This window comes from Myzus persicae, unplaced genomic scaffold (assembly GCF_001856785.1).
Source record: "Myzus persicae strain clone G006 unplaced genomic scaffold, MPER_G0061.0, whole genome shotgun sequence".
In the NCBI taxonomy this organism is placed as follows: domain Eukaryota; kingdom Metazoa; phylum Arthropoda; class Insecta; order Hemiptera; family Aphididae; genus Myzus; species Myzus persicae.
In genome coordinates this window covers 65522-79503 of record NW_019103899.1, presented here as the reverse complement: position 1 = coordinate 79503, position 13982 = coordinate 65522, and the positions used below count along the sequence as shown (strand labels likewise).

Below are 13982 nucleotides of genomic sequence, written 5' to 3'. Positions count from 1 at the left end.
AAATATAGGTACCTATAGACATATGGAAAAAGTATGTTTTTAGCCAGACGTGTTGTGTTCGTTATTAATTTATTATGCAAAACCAAACCTATAAGGAACATATTAACTAGAAATGTTTGACTCTTACATTACAAAATACGTTAATATGAGTACAAATTATAAGGGTAAACTTTTTAGTTTTTATACATTTAACTTAACTTGAGTTATTATTATTTTCTTGAATGATGGTAATTTAACTTAGTTATTGTTATTATATTAATTTATGTTTTGAAATAAAAATGTTTTTTAAGTTATTTTTTTTTTTTAACTAAGTTTGGTTAGCTTTTTTTGGAATAATACAACTTAAACCAGTTTAAAAGATATGATTAATTAGCTCAGCTTTGCTTAAGGACAATAATATTTCCAAATAGATACTTTGATTTTTTATTTAATCGTACTTATGAAGAGTATTCTGCGACGATTTTAATTTTTTACAAATTAGGACCACCAATGTTTACTATTCTATTTCAAGGTGGTGATTTTTCTTAAATATTGATTTGACTCATGTACCTGTCATAAAAAAAATTATCAAACTTACAATTTACAGTAAAAAAGGGTGGTTATTATTTAAAATAGTTGTTTGTATCGTCAATAGATTAATTTTAAATTCTAAAAAAATCTAAGGATAGGCACCTAGTACCTATGCTTAGGTAATCCAATAATCAGAATTTGAATAAATGCATTATTAATAAAGAATAAAATGGTGACGATCATGCTTGATAAACCATCATGAACTTATATGAGTATATGACTATATATAATATATATATACATATAAATGAGTATAAGACATACGGTAGAGTACAGACCCACATATATGCCTATGTGTTAAGTGAAGTATAACATTAGATATATTATTGTTGCCTACTTATTGATAATTATATGGACATTAAAATTTAAATTCATAATTCAAATTACTATACGAAATAACGGCGTCGAATTCGGCTCTGAACCGATGACAATAATAATAAATTCACGGTCAATTTGAAATTTATGTCATCGATGTTTAAATGCGCATTGTAATGTATGTATGAACGATTTTTTGGTTCCTGCGTGCTGTTTGAACGACAGTTTGGCCGTGTCGGAAACCCGAACGGTCGTCCTAAATACATACCAACCCAATGTGTACTGCAGGATGATGGACCGAAAGTAATAATTTTGCCATTCTCCTCGAATTAACGTCAATATACACTGACGAATGAACACTGTACATGAGATACATTATAAATGCGTTAAATTAACTATTTTTACTGTACTCAGACAGCCGAACAACGGAGAAAACCATCGAGCGTCTAGCACCATTTGTTAACATTTACGTTCTGTATTTTTAAGGATGATATAAATTTTAAATTAACTGCAATCTGCACAAGCTAATCAAACTTAAGTGCGAATTTTGTATTGAATTAAAAAAATTTCACTCGGACGCAGACTGCAGGTTAGTTAGGTTAATTGTAGGTTAGCTAATATTATATAGAATTGGAGATTATTATCAGATGTTAGATGAGAAAGAGGGAAAAATATAAATTAGTCAAATTTGCTATCAAAAACACTTTTAAAATTGAACATCAAAGAATTTTTACTGCTCTAGAAAGCGATGACCTCTACAGACACGAAAAAAAAAAAATAAAAAACACTCATCATTGTAAAACTAAAACATTCGCGAACCGATTCCACCTACTATTTTTAGAATTAGTACCTTATTGTTTTCAACTCCAAAAAATACATGTTTAAAAAAAAATTGAAAAATTGAATGGAAACTCAATGATAGGCACTAAATCAATATTATTTGGCCAAAATGAAACAATAATCCAAAAAGTATTTCAAATGTTGAAAGTTAAATTTAAAAATACAAATATTGACCGACTTAAATGTAAATATCCCCGTAAATTGCACTGATCAAGCTTAATAATGATTAACAGAAAAAAGCAAAACAACTTTTAATACGAAATTAAATTGTCATGTTACATACATATTAAAAACTGCCTAAGTATAATGTTCTGATTGTAGGTAAGCATATAATTTTTATTGAAGTATAAATAAGATTTATATGTTCGTATGTTTATACGATTAAAATATAATAAATATCTCATAAAATCGTGTAAACAAAAAATTTGATTGCCAATTTTAATGAAAGTTAAATACCATTTAAACAAAGTTTAAAATTATGATAAATATTTAAAAAAAAAAATTATTAATCAAAATAATTCAAAAGAAATGCTTGTAGGTACCTGGTACCTACTTATCTATAAGTTGTTACTAATTAGTAGTATTTCAATTAATTTTGTACTTAAGTGATTAAAAAATAAAACATATTTTTAAAATTATTTAAAATTGTATTATTCAAGGGTATTGTACAAATGTTACATGTCATCTATACTAGTATGAATTGCAAAATTAAGCAATTAATATTTAAGACTTAAAAATGTATATTAACCAACTATAAGTTACCATGAACAATGATTTTAATAAAAGTGACGCAAAATAAATATTATTTCATTTGTACATGTTTTTTAGAGCAAAGCGGCTGGAGCCGGTGGTATGGATGTGCATTCATTGAGAGAATAATCTATACATTTAATGTAGGTATATCTTTTTAAGATAATTGATAAAATATGAAAACGAATATAATATCTACATTTGGAAAAAAAATTTTAAATATTTATTTATTATATTAATAAATCATTATTTACAAGCAAACAGTTTGAAAAAATGCTTACAATACATGGTCCATAATAATATAATATACTGTTATAGTATTATAATATATGAACAGTTTAATTCTCCCTATTTGAATTATTTGAATCATCTGTAAACTCTTTAGGGCAGGGATCACCAAATGGCGGCCCTGTGGATGAATTTTAACCGGCCCGCAGAGAAGGAAAAAAGAAGCCGATAATTTCATATCTTTGTGCATTAGTTTCGGCCAATCGGCATATTGTAATAAATATTATGTACTTTGCATTTTTATGGCCTCCGAGAATTTTCAGAATTTTTAATGTGGCCCGAGGAAAGTATTAATTGGTGACCCCTGCTTTAGGGTGTAGTATCAGTACTACGACTACCTGAATCGGCCCATAGGTATAATATTATGTAAGCTCTCCCGATTCTGTAATAATTTCGTATTGCACTGTGGTTGTATCCTTAAAATTTATAAAATAATATGAACATACACATTTAAAAAAACAAAATTATATGAACTGTAATAAATATTAAAAAATTATAATTCATTCAGTCCTTCAGGGAAACATAATTTTGAGCTGACAGAGTTTACCATTTGGAGAGCTTACTAGTCTTAGAAATGAGGAATGTTTATGACTGCTTTAATAGTATCCATCATAATCTTTTCTATTTAAATTTTTAGATAGATACTTGTATATTATAATATTGATTGGTGTAGTATTAGGGCACATTATTCTATATTTTTCATTTGAAATATTGTCGCAGGCAATGAACTTTACGAATTCATATAAGAATTCGTATCGAATGAAAGAATATATTACTATTTACTATTTGCTAATTTTACGAATTAGTACAAACAATCATAACAAATAATAGAATACATTACTGTACGAACAATAGCCTTAACCACACACAATTCATAAATTGTAATCCTATATAATTGTAAACAAGGAACTGTTGACCAGGTCAGGCAGGTCACGAATTAGTTAAATATCAATTAGATATTAGTATTCAGAAGGACATCTGTAGTGCATTCGACCCGTCCAAATCAAAAGAGTCGACGTGATATTTTATAAAGAAGCCCAGAGGATAGTAGAAGGACAGCTGTACCATAGGCATTCACGCCTGAGCACTTTCGCGGCACTGATATAGTGATATCAACACGACATGTAAACTTATAATTTTGCTTAATTGAATAGCAACAAAGCAATAACTATCATTTTGTTCACTGTTGGAAATTGTTTATCAGCCATTTATTAAAAACCCCTAACATCTGGATCGCCGAAGGCTCGCTTACAACAATATTTTAAATATGACTGCAGGTTACAGATACCTTACCGTTTTATTGGTACTATTGCATTGATTATATGCTTGAGTGAAAAACCAATTTTATCAAGAGTGCATTCCATTGCGAAAGCACAAATGTAAAATTCTCTTTTTTCTTCGGGAGAGGCACTAGGTAATTTATATTAAACATATGTATGCACCATTGAATACAAATCTGTAAGCCAACACAACTGATACTATTGTTAACCTCCACATGGTTACATCTCTTTTCTGATCTTTCTGTTATTTAAATGTAAGGTCCTTCATCATTCAGAAGCTTCTAAGCGAGTTAGAACCCATTGTTTATCTCTCAGTTATATACCGGCCCAAAAGTGAATATGTTTAGTAAATAGGAATAGGAATGAAGTACCTATAACCATATTATGTTTAATATCAATGGGCCAGAGACGGTCTCGCTAACTAAGATGACATTATAATTGTCATTTGTACAACTAAGTCATAACGTGATTATAGAGTTAGGTAATTTCTAACAGTATAAATAGTAATTTAGATTTTAACGATCTATAACTAAGCTAGTGAAATGATTTAAAGAGATAAAAAAAAGGTATATAGGTAATATTACATATAAGAATTTTATAATTATTTTAACAGAAAATAAAATCTAAATCAACTATTATACAATCAGAAAAACATTCTTTCATTGTTCGCTGTTAAGGAAACTGTTAACTTCGCACACGCGATTGTATTTGTGACACCAGTCGAAACGAAACTTTCTTTATTTTATTATAACTCATAGTATATAATACCTATGCTGCATTGTTCTCCGAATAATTTAAAGCTCACATAAAAAACTAACCAACTTATAATATAATTACTGTATCAAATCAAACAGGTATAGCTGACAAACGTAAATGTTTCCATGGAAGTAACTATTAAAATAATTATAGATCTATTTAAATTAAACTGAAATATAATTAATTAACATCAACATATTTTAATATAATTGATAGTCATTGTTATCTATACTTTAAAAAAAAAAAAATTGCTTGCATTCCAGATTATATTTTGTATTTTGTATACTTTTTTAAAAACCAAATTTGTGGTTATAACTTATTACTTATAAGCCATATATTATAGGCTTTAGCAAGTACAAAATGTTTGAATACACATACTTTATAATGTATTCAAACACTTTATTAAAATAATAGGTTTTTATAAAAATTATAAAACAAATTACAAAATACTGTTTATCATGATCGTTATTTTTTACTTAATGAAACTAAAAAGCTGTAGAAATAATATTTCGGTAATAATAAGAGGATTAAATAAGTGTTTGACGGAAAAGAGGGGGATAATTTATTAATTTTTTTTTTTATTTTACTTTAAACTACTTTTGAAAATAACAATAAATACATATGAATGAACTGTATTTCATATTATAATGTGGATAATGTAGAACCTAACTCAAATTAAACAATCAAACCTTTAATATTTACAACAGTTAATTAATTAACGATTAATTCAAATGATAGTTATATTATAGACTAAGATTGTTACAATAAATTATACTCATTTTCACTGAAATATATTAAAACATAAAAAAAATATATTGTTGTATAAATTGTGGTTGTATCAATAATTACAATCAAAATATTAAATTATTTATATCCATCATATTGTTTATTTATTCCACCTACAGATTAACTGCTATGTGTAGGTAGTCAGTAAGTAATCACTATCATATTTGAATGAAAACACTTAAGATTTAAGTTTTCCAGGATCCTCAACCAATTAATTTATATTTCTAATGAAAATAATTAAAAATTTTAAGTAAATATTCTATACTTTTTTGTATACTGTAAAACGTTTTGTATAGAGTGAAAACTAAAAATTAGTTTCTCTAAATAAACGCTTTTGTTTTTAAGATTTTTTTAATACTTAACTACGACTACACTTCTTAGTTCTAAGTACTTTGAAGTTAAAAAATTGTATTTACTATGGGTACAAAATTATTGAAAATCATGACTTTATATCTTACATATGGCCATAAAGGTGTCAATTATGTATTCTTAAGGATTGGCACTTATAAAAATAAGTACTTACCTAATGTCCTAATGTATCTTTGTAATTTATTTGACATATTTCCGATATTACCAAAGTAAAAAAAATATAGAAAATAATATATTTTATAAGAAACGGAAATTGACCATACTTTACTATTGATACGTTTTCATATTTACATATTGTATATGTTTTTACTGTTTTGTACCACAATTAATAAACATTGTGTTTGTACCAAAAATTACTAAAATGTTTTCAAAAGTGTTGGTGGTTAAGTGAGCGTGTTTAAGTACAGAGGTATAGTATGCCACATGGCACATGACTACCTAAATGTAGTTGCCACGTTCACTATTTCGGTAGGTAGGTATCATGCAAAATATACACACCGCGCAAAAATAAAAGCAATATTATTAAATGGTTAAAAAATAAATATCGTAAGTATATGTTTGATAAACGTACTAATGGTTTCATTTAAAAAATAAATGTTTATATAATAATACTTGAGACTTAACTATAATAGGGTCCCGTTTTATTTTTAAATAAACATATACTATCTCAATAGGTTAGCATAATAGCTAATATGTGACATAATAGTACATAATAGCTTTTAACATTGCAGGATGTTGTTTAATTGTTATGTGTTATGACTTTCTAACGTAAAATAAAAATAATAATAACTATAAAAATCCAACGATAAACTATGATCAAAAATTCATTTATTGAATTTCAACCACTAGATACTGAGGTAATGTATCTGTGATTTCTATCAGAGCCAGATTTAACTATAAGTAATTTCATTGAGTTCAGATTTTCTACACGTGCTTATATGAAAAATAGAAATATTGGTTGCAGTAAACTGTGAAAAAGATGAACCTTCGTTATCCTTTAAAGGTTAGGCTATACCTTCATATTCCGTTCTTTAATTCCTAATTAATTTATAAATATTTAACTAAGATACCAACCGTAAAACCTCAAAAATTAATTATGTGAATGAACATTCAAAATACAACAATCAAAATTTTCAGAAAATTCCAATGAAAAAAAAAATTTAATTACACTTTTTCAAACTAACATATTATCTACTATCTAGTTACACCTAATATAGTGGGTACAGGTGTTTCATATGTCCTCTGAGCCGATATATGTACCGAATTTATAACTGAAATAAATTCACTATAAACGTATAATTACGGTATAAGCAATTACAGGTCGTTTTGGACAGCCTCAATGAGCGGGAATATAAAATGTTTTAATAATTACTTTTTGTTTATAACTTTTATTAGCTCTAGTCCGTTTATCGTTTATCGTATTACCTATTTATACTGTGCAATGACTCAATGTGTAAATGCGTTGATTCGTTTAGTATGTTTAATTTAAACATTTCAATTGTCATTAGATATACAGCTTTTCTTCTTTCGCAAGTACTTATTATAGTTATAATATTTGTAGATAATATAGTATACCTACTATGCCTAGGTAAGTTCTTACTAAAAATTATGAGTGACAATACGCAGTAAGTTTGGAGCCATAACCTTTGAGAATATTCATAGATGAACTTAATATAGCATAAGAATTATTATTTAAATGTGTTGTAGGTAGGTATTATATGACGATATGGTACACATGCAATGTCGCAATATTAAACAATACATCGGTGACTAGGTACGCACAATTATACAATGTACAATATACACGCGTACAATGCATGTGTATACCACCCTTTCAACAGTTAATTAAGATAGTAGGTACCTATATAGGTAGCCATCATAAAATCGTTTGAAAAATAAATTATGTACACGGTATGCCTACATAATGGGTATGTTCCTATAAATAGGTACCAATACCACTACTTAATACTTATATCTAACCACTAAGTAATCGAAAAAATGTATAAGTAAATAAAATTGTATTTTGGTTTACCTGATACTGCATGATGGTCGTCATACGATTTTATCATCTACTTTGCCATGCGATATGACGGATCTACGCAGACAAACAGAAGCTGATATTTGTAGCGAGCCACGAGTCGTGCGTTCCACAGAATATTGAATAGCTGATCTATTTATTATTTTAATAATAAAACGTAGGTAGATTTGAAGCGCGTGGGTACGTGTGTGTTTGAGAGCGGTAATCGGACGTTTTGAAAATGGAAAAAAAAACTGCCGAGCTCGTTTTTGGTAGGTACAACTGCGCGTGTCAGGAGTCTTATACAAACACAAGTCAAACACAGGCACGCGACTGATTTTAATATCGTTAACTATAATGTAGGAGTCCATCTTTCCACCATGCTTCACTGGACCATGAAAGATTTCCCTACTACGCGACGGGCTGCTCTAGTTTTCAGTAGCATTACTCCGAGTGATAACCGGATTTCAGCTGATATAAGTATAATGAGGAAGACTACGTGAAAATGTCTCCGAATAATAATAATAATAACAATTACGATGACAAAAACAATAACACATGCATTGCATATTATATTATACAGCTATATAATATAATACATTATGATATTATATTATTATATAGGACAATAAAAACGCACAACACAATGGTTGCATGCCTATTGCGAGTACCTATTCTAATATTTATTATAATATAATATTATTATTATTATTATATATATTGTCAGAGCATTGTTTTTTTACTTACAATTGCACGGGATGAATTCGATAACATTATAATATCATATTATTATATCAACGAGCGTCGAGCTACAGCGGACGCGTATACCTACCTACGCCTCATGTGTGGAACGATTAAATGAACGATAATTAGTGAAGGAAATGCCGCGGATGGACTATTTGGAAATTTACAATCTGTGCAGACTTCATTAATGGTACATATTAATGACATAATGTCCGGAAAACATACGAGTAGTAAAATGTTATCATACATAACGCTCACTGACTCACAGTACCTACACATAACATGAATAATGTAAAACATATGTATTTAATGATAATTTAAAATTAAAAAATAAGTACGTATATTAATGAGGCTGTAAACCACCAAACATCATACATTTTTTTCAAAACTATAACTATAACAGCCAGATCAATTAAAATGGGTACTACCGGTCGTTTAATTTAAAAAATGTATGATATGTAGTTGTTTAATATTTGAATCAGTAAAGGCATATTTTTAGATTCTGAGCTGTTTTACAGTGATTATAATATTATGTATGTGTGGTATGTTCTGTTTTTCATGCATGCGTCTTGCACTCTTACGACACTTTTAAGAGAATAAAAATATCTTTAGACCGGTGGTTTCTGCAAGGTTATCTGTTTGATATTTTGGTGCGTATAAAAGTAGGATATTTCCAGTAATTTTCTTAATAATTGTGGATATTTCCCAAAAATGATAGAAAACGGGAATATTAAGCCCACATTTGATACGCGTATTTGTATTATCATATTGTACTACCTTCAATACAATTATCTAAACATTTAGATTAATTTTAAGTTATCGCCTATGTATACCACAAACCTATTCTAGCTATTCATACCATTACATGATAAGTTGGTTTTGGCTCAAAAATTAATAACATTAATATAAATACCTATGCATGTTATTTAAATACTCAATTAATAATATAATTATACGATTTTTCTGCATACATTTATTCAACCTACCACCGTATTACTAATGTTTAAGATAAATTACTACAAATAGGTACTATAATATAATAAAATATCCTTGGTAATATTGTTCGACAGACCGTTTCTACTTAAAATCGTTTCTCAGATACGTACCTATGCTATGACGTATAATTCAATCATTTGAGTTCAGATTTAATAGATAATCTATTACAGTGCTATACTCAAAAAAGAGTTATACTAAACAGCTGAGTACAATGGTAACCTATAATTGTCTGCTTTTTTTGATTTATTTTCATACAATTTTTATTCGTAGGTGGTATGTCAAAAAAACTTGAAAATTTAAAACAAGGTTCCACGTATGTTTTTTGCTGGCAACTAAAAATTATCAATGATACATAAACTCAATGTATTGTTTTTGAAGTTAACATGTTAACGAATTCGGATATTTAAACAAAAAATTATAATTTTTTTTTTTTAGTTGTATAATTATTGTAATTCAAAAACTATTCATTAAACATAAAACATAACTTAAAATAACATAACATAACTCGACATTTTTTGACATTACGTAGGATTGTCAAATATTATAGTACATAGGGAAATTAAAAAAAAAAATATTTTTACGCTATATTTATAAGGAGGTAATTAGCCTACATGTACCTACCATAGATCCATTCTAGTATATTCCACGGTATGTCGGTTCTGAGTTTCTGACTTACAAGTTATCAATTTATGACAATAGTACATTTTGTAATATAATATATTTATATGCAGTGTTTTTGGGGAAAAATAGTTCAACCTCACATATTATTGGTAATAGACAATATACTGCATAACATAAATTAATTATAAAGTATCCTTAGGAGTTGAGAATGACACATCTTATCCGGTCAAAATCGTTTTTGATATAAAATAATTGCTTACTGAATTCAAATTGAACACGATATCTATTGCAGTGACCTGCTCAATGACAACCGAAACATACTATTTAGCAGAGTGTCGTCCTCTGTTATTTTATATTGAAAATAGTTTTTAAAACAAGTTGACCGCCATGAGATCTAATAGGAGATCTCACTAAACTTTGTCCAAACCGCCAAGGGGTTTTCCATAGTTTTACAATACTATTGAATATTGAAAAGTTTATATTTTCATACACATTATTACTACAAATAATTTTCTAACGACCTGCTTCAAAACAAACGTGGTTAAGAATTCAAATTTTAATTTTTTAAATCACACAAATAGAAATACCTATAAGTGTTTATCAGCCTTATTTAATTCTTAAATTGGTTTTGAATATTTGGAACAACTTCTTTAAATTCATATAGGACATGTAAAATGTACATCACAGTATGATGTATCTGATGCGTGATAATCGTTGGGTGGTACATGATTATTTAAGCACTACTCATACAACAAAAAGCCTTGCCCACAAGAGCCAAATGAATAGCCTACTCTTAACCCCTTAAAATTATACGTTTGAACGGGTATCAATTATATTAGGACGAAAATTGGATTCGAACAATGAGTGTTTATCTCGGTATATTCAATAATATTTATAAAATAAAAAGACTAAAAATTATAGGTACCTAACTGCACCTAGACGGTTAAATCTATAAATTACTTATAACTGACTGTTAGACTGCCAGTGTATATACTTGACAAGGCAACAAACAAATAGATACTGCATTTATGGAAAGCTACTATTTTTAATTCTCATAATTTATGTATAATATATATTCTATAATTTAATACACAATAACATTATAAGTATCAGATCACAAGCTCTGCCAAGTACGATTAGAATGATTAATTGAATATTATAATATAGGTGTTAATGATATTTAGTATTTTATTTTATACCAAAAAAAAAGTGGATAAGTGGATGTCGCTCAATTGTACAGTACCTAACCAGCGGGCCACTGTAACGGATGGTATTAAATTTTAATGCGATGGTATAAATTCATAAAATTAGTTATAATATTGCTTAGTATTCTCGGTACCTTTACGAAATTGCATATTATTTTAGATTATTCGAAATTCAATTATTGTTACCATGTCAGAATAGATGTAGATTTCGTAATCATATTTTAAACTGTGAATGTAATATGTTCTATTGAGTGGGGATAAATGTATGATGGGGGAAAGTAGGTAACTGCTCTTCAAGTATCAAGACAAAGTATTGTGTTAAATTTGAATTCAATTATAAATCATTGCATACCTACGAAAAACGACTCTGATTGAAGATGCCCTTGATAATTAGGTAAGCATAATATATTATGATATATATTTTATATTGGAATAAAGATTTAATACGGTAGGTTGAATCAATTGTTTCCCAAAACATTGTATTTAATGTCATTGTGTGTATAAAAAATTAACGAAAAACACAGATTTTTAAGCAAAATCGATTTAAAAATAAGTAAATAAAAACTAAAAAAATTTAAGATGGATACTCGGAATTTTCACTGAAAGTTAACATTTTATAATATACACCATAAAATATAAGGAATTTGAAATGTTCGATTATTATTAGTTCTTTTTTCATTAATGGGATTAAAAAATTAACGCCCCCTTCAAAAAACTTAAAAATATAATACAACGTTCTTTGTAAGTTGTTGTGAGTGGAAATTAAAAAAAAATTGAGGTTAAATTCACAATAAAAATATGAACTGAATTTTGAATTTTGAACAAATTCGTACAAATAACGATAATTTTCAAATTATTTTGAGTTGAAAATATATAAAAAAATGTTCTTTCTATCTAATATTTTAAAAAGATTCTTCTAAAAATTGTCAACAGTTAAAAAAAAAAAAAATACCAAATAGAAAGTCGAATTCAATTTTTATGAGCCTTTAAAGTTCAAATGTTTCTCATAATTGAATACTCCTCGATTTCTCATGGAGTGATTTTTTTATTTCGTTGTAGTTCAAAAACGAATAACGGTAGATAATTGAAATTTACATCCTATGTTTATTGAATCATTTTGTATACCGATTCATTGGGTCAAAGCGCTTAAAAAATGAATGAAAGGCTTCTGACATATTGGCATATTGCTACAATAGCATAATATCAGTTGAAACAAATATATATAGTCACTGTTTTTTCATTGCATTACATTTATTTGTCAATTTTAAAGTTCAAATGTTGACAGCTTTTATTTAATTGTACCTAATTATCATCATAGGAGGTACTTTCAACGCCTACTATAAAGCAGTGTAATTTCCTACTTTCCCCTTTTTGATTTTATGATGTAGAGGAGGCTTTATAAGAATGTAAACTACCTTGATTACGCCCATATAAGCGTAAATCCATTAAAATTACCTACTACTTATAAGTTATTAGTCGTTATGGACCGATCTTGTAATTCATTTTTTAAAAAGTAACTTTATTTTTAATGTCCTTTTTGAAATTAAAAAGTAACGTAAAGCGATAAACATAAAGTCGGGTAACATTTTGTAGGTATATAATATATGGCAGGTGTAACCAAATTTCGGGTCCACAGGGCACAGACAAATTTTTTCCGGCCCTCAGTCAAAAAAAAAAAGTGAACCATCATGGCTGGCAGATGTGAATAATCGAAATTATTATGTATGGAAATTATGTATTAAAATTGAAAATATGGTTAGTTAAAAGAAATAAACATAGCATAATCTACAAGAACGAAATATTCAAATTTTTTTAAGAATAATTATTATTTATTTTAAAGGCACATTAGATGGCTGCGTATAGGTTTGTTCAAAAATGTCCACTTCACCTTACATTTTTTTTAGTTTTGGGAAATATAAAAATTTTCGAGCTCTTCAAAAATATTAATTGGTGACGCCTAGTATTAAGTACTTATCTATATATTACAAGTTACAATGTTCGATGAGATAATAAATAATATTGTAAAATATACAAATATTTATCCTGTAAGTAGATTTAGGCAGGCTACATATTATATGAGTACAGTTTATTAATAACAATAACTTAACTCCTGTTGCTGTAAATACGTCTTACACTCGTGCATATAGGTACGTATCTTCAGCACTATATCTTTGTCAATAGTTGAAAAAATTCAACTTTCAATTAAAAACTATTACGTACTTTTTTTGTTCTGCAATTTTTTACAGCAAAAATAAAATTTCGTGCACCTCTCAAAGACCTGAAAAAACACGATTTCTCATGCTCGTGCTGCAATGACGTTAACTCAATACTGCCATTAACCAATTATTGTAAAATTGAAATTTAACTTATACAGTTTTATGTACTTTATTTTGTAGAATTTTGAACGTCCCCCCCCCCCAAAAAAAAAAGTACGAGTAAACTCGA

The 13982-nt window shown here is 27.8% G+C and overlaps 1 protein-coding gene across 2 annotated transcripts in view; it reads right to left on the bottom strand.

Annotated features, from left to right (window-relative positions):
* Positions 1 to 8314, bottom strand: part of LOC111036085 (protein artichoke-like) — a 37649-nt gene extending 29335 nt beyond the window's left edge. The window contains exon 1 of one of the 2 annotated variants that reach the window (XM_022317988.1): positions 7987 to 8314. The gene's annotated coding sequence lies outside the window, so the exon portion shown is untranslated. The remainder of the gene's footprint in view (positions 1 to 7986) is intronic. The other variant, XM_022317981.1, reaches the window with a different exon arrangement.
* Positions 8315 to 13982: the final 5668 nt, after the last annotated feature.